Raw genomic sequence first — 10,010 nt, 5'->3', positions numbered from 1 at the left:
CTTCTTTCCTGTTCTAGCCGAAAGACTGATTCCCAGGACTCTCTGATCTCCTTCTTCTCTCGAGAGCTCAGCTCCTTCCAATGGGGTTTCTCCAGATGTTTCCTCCGTGTATGGGTCACCCAGCTGAGCTACGAGTGGAGCAGGACACAGTGGCAGGATAGTCTCTGGAGGGGAGAGAGAAACCTCTAACCCCAAATCGCCGATGGCTCCTCCTGCTGGCGAAAGCTCGGGAAACCCTCTGGATCCCCGAAAGCCAGTTGTGGCAGCAGCAAAGTTCAAAATACTGCGCTGGGTCAGGGTTGAAGTCCTTGCAATGGAGGGTCCAGCCAGACAGCCCCCTTCCTTTTAGAATGAGCCATTAAAGTAACTTTTTCCAACCAAACAGATTTGCGATGTTAACCCTGCTGCCTATACCACCATCTTTACTTCTCCCCCAAATTTAGCGTTTTTAGAGCGTCCTTGTGCCACATGCTGCATGGCACAGCTGGGAGGAGAGGGCTGTAGTGACCGGCTTAGCTTTCCCCCCACACAAGCACGTGATCAGATGCTCAGCTAGCCTGGTGGGGCGGCCTCTATTGCATTCGGGAATCGGCACAGCTGGTTCTTTGGTCAGCCTGACTGCAGACTCTCCGCAGCCTAAGACAAGTGTATTTAAGTCATCTAAGGGTGACTCTATGCCCCAGTAGCCAGATACTTTCTATAAAATCCTGAGGTTTTGTACTAAGAGTAAAAAAAATAAAAAATAAAAATAAAAGCGTGTTCTTCTCCTGAGTAGTTGCCTGGGCAATTTTAGGTGGCGTGTTGCCTTCGGGCGTGTTCTCACCTCCGCCTGATCTCTTGATCTGCCTGCTCACGATTTGGGGGATCCTGACCTCTCTGACCCCTTGTTTGACAGTGGATCAGGGGATCTGGGCTTGTATGCTGGATCCAAGGATCCTTTGGGGGCTCCAGATCCTGGTGATGATCTTACTGTCCTGCACTTTATCAAGTTTGCGGCTCTGCCTGTTCTTTCTGCTAAATCTTTGCAGGAATTGAGCTTAGCCACTCAGCCAACTCCATCCACTTCTTCTCCCTGGCTTTGTAGTGGACGCTCGCAATCTGCGACCTTTCCCTGGCATCCAGATATGAGTTTATGGTCTCTGAGCAGTTTAACTCTCTGGCAGGTACCTTGAAGAGTGCTAGAGCTATGTCCTGCTTGTATCCCCTGGTGCAGGAATGTCAGCAGCTTTTGGGGCAGCCCAATGTGGATTCTTTGGTGGCACAAGTGACTCAACGCACCTCTCTTCCCAGTGCAGGAGGTGTTTTGTTGACAGCTATGTAGGACCACCGTATGGATGAGGTCCTCAGGAAACTTTTTAAAACAGCTAATTTGGGCATCAAAGCTGTGGTGGCGACATCTTTTATCACACATGCCTGTTTCTGTTGGCTGAGCATGATAGAGACTGATGTGCTGGAGCCTCCACCTCAACTGCGGATGGCTGAGTAGCATGATACAATGGATGCCTTATATTACCTTCTGAATCTAAGGAAAACCCGAAAAATGGGAGCTGAAAGAACTAAGAAAAAGAAAATCTCCCAAGCCCCAAGAAGGAAACTGTGATCAGGGGGAGAGACCGCCCACAGAGACAATCAAAGTAGAACAAACTACTTCACTTAAGCAGTGATTTTTTCACTCACAGCACTTTTGTGTTATTTAGCACTAAACTCACAGAGAGCCCGAGGATGTTTCACATTTGACACCTTTCTGGGTGCAAACCAGTGGCAGCCGTGTCCTCCGGAGTTCGGAGGTTGGTTGTGCGACTGAGGGCTCTCTATAAATTATTTTCATAGTCATTGTATAGCATTGCTTAAGTGAAGTAGTTTGTTCTACTTTGATTGTCTCTGTGGGCGGTCTCTCCCCCTGATCACAGTTTCCTTCTTGGGGCTTGGGAGATTTTCTTTTTCTTATATTACCTTCGACAGTGCTGGCAAAAGTGTCAGCATACTCCATTTCAGCCTATCGAATGCTCTGTGCCAGGCAGTGGGCTGGTATTTCCACTTACAAGGCAACTTCAGCACAGCTGTCATTAAAGGGGCAGTTATTGTCTGGCAAAGGCCTGGAGGTTCTCCTGGATTTAGTAATGGACCGTCGCCCTTAGACCCTGCCTGACAGTAGACCCAGACCCTCCTCTTAATCTCTTAAACAGTTATTAAGTGTAGAAAAAGCACTTAGCTATTGATTGGTTCCGACATGAACATGTTTCGTTCTCTGCTTCAGGAAACCAAAAAATCTTTGTACTCAATGTAGTTTATAATCAGCAAGATAAGGTTAGATTTCTAAAGGAATTGCACCTCTCATATCTTCAAAGACGTTCAGAAGCGTTGTTTAACCACTTCTGAAAGGTTCAATTCAATCATTCCTGTCTGTTTTTACTCCTAGTCCGTTGGTCAGCTGTGTCCTTCAGATGATCTTGGTTCATCCTGGCTGTTTTATCCTTGTGGCGTCAGCTTGATCATGTAGGCGTGTGTGTCATAGCCTTTGGGCTGAGCACTTCTTCGGATCTTTTCACGCAGGGTCTGGTTACCATGCCAGTTCCAGGGCTTTTTGCTCTCTTGAGCATGCAACCTTTGGGCATACAAGATGTTTTGCCCTTATTGTTGAGGCTCTTTTAAAGTCTAAGAAATCATCCAGGAGTTTGGCATATGCTACGGCGTGGAAGACCTTCCAATGTTGGTGCCTACACCACCAGGTAGATCCATATTCAGCTCTGATCTCGCTTTTCTTTCTGCTGGATAGATGCTGGCCTTACTGCGGGTCCCAGTAGCCAGGCTCTCTTACTTGGATCCCAGGACAGTTGGTCCTCTATGGCAGCTTATCCTTATATCACTCAATTCTTGCAGGGGTCTGTCATGTCGACGGCTGGTTGTCCATCTTCCCTGCATCGGACGTTAGCCTGGTGCTGTCTAACTTTATCTAGGCTCCCTTTTGGCCTTCTTTCAGATGCTTGGATTTGACGCTCTAGGCCAGGGATGTCCAATGTCGGTCCTCGAGGGCCACAGTCCAGTCGGGTTTTCAGGATTTCCCCAATGAATATGCATTGAAAGCAGTGCATGCAAATAGATCTCATGCATATTCATTGGGGAAATCCTGAAAACCCGACTGGACTGCGGCCCTCGAGGACCGACATTGGACACCCCTGCTCTAGGCTGTTGTTTCTGTTTTTTCATGTTGAGTGGGCAGTGTGTTTACCCGTCTTTTTGCTAATAGGTTCGACTCAGGACTGCCTGTTGTAGCCTCTGGACATGCACATGGTGAGATAGTGCATGGGGAGAGAGCATATTAGTTGAAAGTGAGGTTGGGAATGAAGGAAAATTGTTGCAGGATGAATGAGAATGATGAGCGGGATAAATGGTGCATAGGGAGAGAGCATGTTGTGAGTGGGGTAGGGGAGAGATGGACTGGGATTCATCCTATCCATCTCTCCTCACTCTCTCATCCTGCAACAATTTTCCTTCCTTCCTTCCCTCCCCCCAACTCCACTCACAGCTAATAAAGTCTCTCCCTATGCACCATCACCTTTCCTTTCCCTCCCCTTCACCTTCAAGTCCAGCAGCACCTTTCCCTGCCCCTTCCCTTCTGACAGGTCCAACAGCACCTCTTCTCCCTTTCCTTTCCCTCCCTTGTCCATCAGCACCTCTCCCTCTCCCCATGTCCAGCAGTACCTCTTCTCTCTTTAGCACTGTGTCCTAGGATGGAAAGGAGGGATGTCACACTTAAGGGGCGAAGAGAAAGTGTGCAGGAGGCAGAAAGTGTTGGATTCATGTAAAGAGAGAGGGAGAGATGGATGGGAAGGGTTGAAAGGAAATGTCACACTCGGGGGAAGGGGGAGAGAGTAAAAAGTTGGACTCTTGGAGGAAGAGATATGTTGGTTGGGGGAGTGAATGACTGGTGAAGAAGCATGCAGTAGACAGAAAGAAATGGACTGGTGGAAAGGAGGGAGAAATGTTTTATGTGGCAATAGAGGGAGTAGGAGAGATGCACTCTGAAATATCTCTCTCTCTTTCCCCACTCCCTTTGCAGAAAGGGAGGGAATGAGAGGACAGTGAAAGAGAGAGAGAGGGAGACATGTTGCCAACGGAGGTGGTGGAGAGAGGACGAAAAGTTGGACTCATGGAGGGACAGAGAGAGATGTTGGTTGGGGAAGGGAATGAGGTCCAGAGGAGTGGAAGCGTGTAGGAGGCAGAAAGAAAAAAAATATTGGATGCAGTCAGAAGGAAGTGCAACCAGAGGCTAATGAAATCACCAGACAACAAAGGTAGGAAAAATGATTTTATTTTCAATTTAGTGATCAAAATGTATCAGTTTTGAGAATTTATATCTGCTGTCTATATTTTGCACTATATTTGTCTATTTTTCTATAATTGTTACTGAGGTGACATTGCATATTTTTAAAGTCATCTGCCTTGACCTCTTTGAAAAAAAAAATCTGAATATCAATGATAATTAACATTTTCTCTGTGCATGTGTTTTATAATTTTGTGGTTACCATTATGTATTATTAATAAGATTGTGTGTATATGAAAAATGAATCGAAGAAATTGCATTATAATTAGTACTATTATTACGGGGAAGGGGTCTGGGGCGGAGCTTGTGTGGGGGTTCTCAGTTGATATTTGTTAGACTTAGGGGGTATTTGGCTTGAAGTTGAGAAACTCTACTTTGGATAATTAAAATAAAACACATTCTACCCTGCTGCTGCTTCCCTCTCCTCTCATCCTGGTAGAACGGAAGTTATTATGACACTGCATATGTTCATAATCGCTGCAGTGAGAGTCCCAAAAACAGGACAAAACAACCACACACGAGATGGGAAGTCTTCTGATAATAAAGCTGGCCCACAAGAATCCCCTGAAGGATGGCGCACTCCTATTGCTACAACAGCAGCAACAGCACAAAATTCTTGTAGACCTCCCCCTCTAAGATCTGGCTTCTCTGACATCTAATGATCCTGCCTACAGCTGCTCTTCCTTCTCCTTGATGTGCTTTTTACTGAAGGCAAAAAGCTAGTGACATAGCTACCATCACATTAACTGGAAGCTCCAGTCCTCCTATTCTGCTAGATTGCTGTTATGGTTATGCTGTTATCCCTTGCTGCTCCATCCCCAGATGGAAAGGAGGAAGATTTAAGAACTAGAACCTGTCCTTGGAGAGGCATGAAGGTGAGTGATGAGGTTGAGAGTTTGCATAGGTGATCGAGGCAGGTCAGCAGTGAAGAGCAAAAACTGTTCTACAAGGGCAGGGCAGCTGGACCAAGCAGGAGGGGTATGAGAAAGAAGTTCTGTGTGATGTACTGAAAAATCTCTTAAAATCTCTCCAGCCTAGTAACTTTGTATTAGATGTACTTTTGTCTTCAATGTTTAAAATTATATATGATTATTTTACTTTGTTTTTCCCTTCAGTCAGTTAATCACTCCCCGTCTCGGCTCACCTCTCCCAAGTTCCTGAATAAAATCTTACGTCGTGAACGGATGCAGGAGAGCTCCGATAGTGACACAGACCATATAGAGGATACAAGAAAGAAAGAAAAAGGAGGAAGCTCTTCAGTGCTGTAGCACTTTGAAAAGCAAACAAAAAATGGCTTTTTACTTGAATAAAACTCTGTAGTGTATCAAGCATGGCATACTCTTTTTTAATATATAGCATAAAGGATCATTTCTAAATATCTAATAATAGTCCAACTCTTGTGGTCTGTATATTGCTAGAATTTTTCTGAAATTCTAAGCCCAAGTTCCATTTGTCATCAGGTATCTTCAGCACTCATAAACTTGAAGACTTCTCTTCATTTGTATCAATACTTGTTTATTGGTATATCAACATGGTTTACAAAACTATTGCATAAACCTTGTGTCGCACCGTTTCTATTGGGGTCATTTTTTCAACATAAACAATTCGACTCACAAAGTCAGTATCAAAGTACACATTACTCTATACATGTTAATTCTTCCTTAAACAATGCCCTACAAAACTTTGCTTATAATAAGCACATAAAATAGCTCTTACCCCTATCCACCTCAAACCACCTTTCCATCTTGAAGAAGCCATATGCAGAGGGTTCTGTGGGTTCTTCGGCCCTCCACTCATGCAAGTAAGTCTTCCCCAACCCCCCATCCCTCACTTCCCCCCACCCCAAAGTCTAAGGAGACACTTTTATGAACAGTAAAGTCTAGTCTCTCTGATACTGCATATGATATCCTCTCCTTTTTTCAATTAAGTACGATATTCCATCTGGATCAGCATGTGAAAGTGCTCTCGCCAAGCATCCTTTGTGGGTGGCCTAGTTTTCAAGTTTCAAGTTTATTAAAATTTTTGATTAATCGCTTAATCTTGCTTCAAAGCGATGAACATACATAATAGGAAATAATTAAAATTACAATTTTAAAATTAAAGTTTTCTTCCAGTTTAGCACTATTAAACATTTTGCAGCTGCTAGCCCTAAGTGTAACAGTTTACTTTTCCAATAAGAGCCTCGTTTATTAAATATTCTCAGCAGGCAATTCTGAGGAGAGGCTATAACTGGTTTTAAGAAAGGTTTGGACAATTTCCTGGAGGAAAGTCCATAGTCTGTTATTGAGAAAGACATGGGAGAAGCCATTGCTTGCCCTGGATCTGTAGCATGGGATATTGCTACTCCTTGGGTTTTGGCCAGGTACTAGTGACCTGGATTGGCCATGAGAACGGGCTACTGGGCTTGATGGACCATTGGTCTGACTCAGTAAGGCTATTCTTATGTTCCTATCCCAACCATATTGACAGCTGCAGTAACGCTTTCCACAGTCCCACCAAATATGTATAAAGGTACCCTTTATGAGCATTAGTAATTGATGATGTCAGTCTCAATAAAATGGCCAGTCACATGCAATTATGTATGTAAATTATGTAAACCATTTAGTTTAAACAGTACAGAAATTTTTAAAATATCAATAAATAAATAATTCTGGGAGATTCCTGATTGTTTCCTGACCAGTTGGTAAGATGCCAAGAACTCCCAAGGCCTTAAATGTTTAAACTACACTTTTGTGTCTGGTAGTTTATTCCTGGCTTCCTCTAGACATAGAAGAAAGAGCTGAAGGGGTATGAAGATTGTTCATGCAGTTATTTAGAGCAGTCTCTGAAATCATCCAGTCCAATATCAGCCGCAACTGGGCTGCCTGATAATACCAAAACAAGTTGGGAACTGCCCTCCCCCCGTTTCCCTTGCTCCCTAAAGATCTTTCTAGTCACTCTTAGGTTTTTCTACCCTACATAAACCAAAAAAATTTCCTATGTTAACCCTGAAGCACTCCCCTTGGGATAGAAATAGGAAGGATTTGAAATAAAAATAGTAATCTGGGCAGTATATTCATTTTTACCACTGCTATTCTATCCCACCACAACAAACATATTCCCTTCCACTGCTGTAAGTCTAAACGTACCTGCTGGATAAGTCTAATATAATTTTCAGCATACAAATGGTATATATTTCTTGGAAGTTTAATTCCCAAGTACTGGAGCTCAGCTCCAGCCAAGTGAAACCTAAAACTATGTTGTGTTGCTCCTTCCCTTCTGTTAAGGTGATGCCCATCAGCTCATATTTATCCATATTAACTTCAAACCCTGCCAACCTACAATATCCTAAATACCTCTTCCACTAAAGGCAGAGAGAGTAGGGTGTCTCTGAGATATAATAGAATATCATTAGCAAAGAGGGCAATACTATGTGCCACCCCTCCCACACATATCCCAAGGTCTGTATAAGTTCTAATATAAGTTGCCAAGAGTTCAATATAAACTGCAAAGAGAAGAGGTGAAAGTGGGCACCCCTGCCTCATTCCCCTCTCAATAGGGGAAAAAAATCCATATATGAACCATTAATTCTAAGACAAGCCCTAGCATATCTATAAAATGCCTGGATCCAAGATTCCAGTTTTTGCATAACAGCCTATAGGAACCCCCAGTGGACCCTATCGAATGTCTTTTCCACATCTATTGTAAATAGGACCAACTTGTCTTGAGTGTGCTGAGCCCCTCCTCCATATACACAATAAATCAGCGGTCTCAAACTCGTGGGCCGTGGGCCGCATGCGGCCCTACAGGTGCTATTTTGCAGCCCGCAGTCTGGACGCGATGATCAACTGCTCCCTTGCTGAAGTCAATTGTTCCGGTCAAAGCTGCGGCCGCCAGTGGCTCCTCGCACCATCCACACTAGCATTTCTCTTCCTTGTGGAGCAGTAGCATGTCTGGCTGGCTCCCTTGCTGCAGTTGATCGTTCCGTTCAAAGCCGCAGGTGGCGGCTCCTCATGCTATCCACACCTGCGTCGGAAGCCTCTCTGACGCAGGTGCGGATTGCGAGAGGAGCCGCCACCCGTGGCTTTGAACAGAATGATCGACTAAGCAAGGGAGCCGGCCAGACATGCTGCTGCTCCACGAGGAAGGGAAAAGAAGGGGAGGGGAAAGAGAAATGCTTCTGCTGCACAGGAAAGGGGGAAGGGAAATGCTGCTGCTGCACAGGGAAAGGGAGGGGGAGGGAAGGGAAATGCTGCTGCACCCAATTGGGGAAGGAGAAGGGAGAGGAGAGGAACAAGAGATGCTATGGGAGGGAGGGAAAGGAGATAACAGACTATGGAGGGGGAGGGAGAGATGCCAGGGTATGGGGGGAAGGAAGGAGACAGATGCAAGACCAGGGGAAAGGAAGGAAGGAGGGAGGGAGGGAGAGAAAGGAAGGAAAGAAATGTCAGACCATGGAAATAGGGACGGAAGAAGAGAGAGATAGGAAGGGAAGGTAAGACATGGAAACGTAGATTTTGAAATGAAAGCAGAAAAATTGAATATTAAGTTAATGCCAAAGATGGATGCAAGGCAGAAAGTGAAGACGGAGAGAAAATCAGTCAAAGGACAAGAAGACCCTGGAAACATAGTTAAAAGCACAGAAAAATAAAGTCACCAGCCAAAGGTAGGGAAAATGATTTTATTTTCAATATAGTGATTGAAATGTGTCAGTTTTGAGAAAGGAAAGATATTAAACTTTAAATGTGAGGGCTGCAGAAAAAAAAGGGTATTTGGAGGGCCGCAGAAAAAATAGTTACTGCCGTATTAAAGAAATGACAATTTTGCCTGAGGTAAAACTCTTTATAGTTTATAAATCTTTCCTTTAAGATTTATAAACTATAAAGAGTTTTACCTCAGGCAAAATTGTCATTTCTTTAATACGGCATTAACTATTTTTTCTGCGGCCCTCCAAGTACCTATAAATCCAAAATGTGGCCCCACAAAGGGTTTGAGTTTGAGACCACTGCAATAAATGCAGAGTCCGCCGCATGTTATCTCTCACCTGGCCTTTCAAAATAAATCCCAACTGATCTACATGTATAAGCCCAGGCAGTACCTTGGCTAGATGCAAGGCCAAAATCTTAGCTAGAATTTTGCCATCTGTATTCAAAAGCAAAATAGGTCTATAGGCTCCACAACTAGAACTCGTATCATTCTGACCCAATTCTGGCAAGAAACACTACATTAACATAAGACAGTTTTCTTTATCATAAATGGTGATTTCTTAAATGAAAAACATAGGAGATGGAGTAGATTGAGGGAAAAGTGCTACGAAACACTTATGCTCTACCAGCCCAGTGCACGGCTGCCCAATCTTGGCCCTGAGGTGCTGCAACCCAATAGTGTTTTCAGGATCTCTTAAAGACCTATCTGTATATACTGCTAATAGAATATGAATGCAGCTAGGCAGTTTCGGTATGGAGATAAAGGGGAAGGGAATTTCAAAGATATGGTCCCAAGTATACACTGGCGTTTCTATATAATATAGAGAATCCAAAATGTTTTCCCATGAAAACTTATGCTTCTAGCCTAAAAGTGGAACAAGAAAAAAAAAAAAAGAAAGACCAGCATGACTCAGCCCACCCAACATCAATGGAATTCCTCTGTTATCAAGATCAAAAATGCAAGGCTAGCATACTTATCCCTTTGTGAAAATCTTGCAACC

Source organism: Geotrypetes seraphini, chromosome 5 (assembly GCF_902459505.1).
Source record: "Geotrypetes seraphini chromosome 5, aGeoSer1.1, whole genome shotgun sequence".
In the NCBI taxonomy this organism is placed as follows: Eukaryota; Metazoa; Chordata; class Amphibia; order Gymnophiona; family Dermophiidae; genus Geotrypetes; species Geotrypetes seraphini.
The sequence above is the reverse complement of the archived record's forward strand: the minus strand, read 5'-3'. Positions refer to the sequence as shown.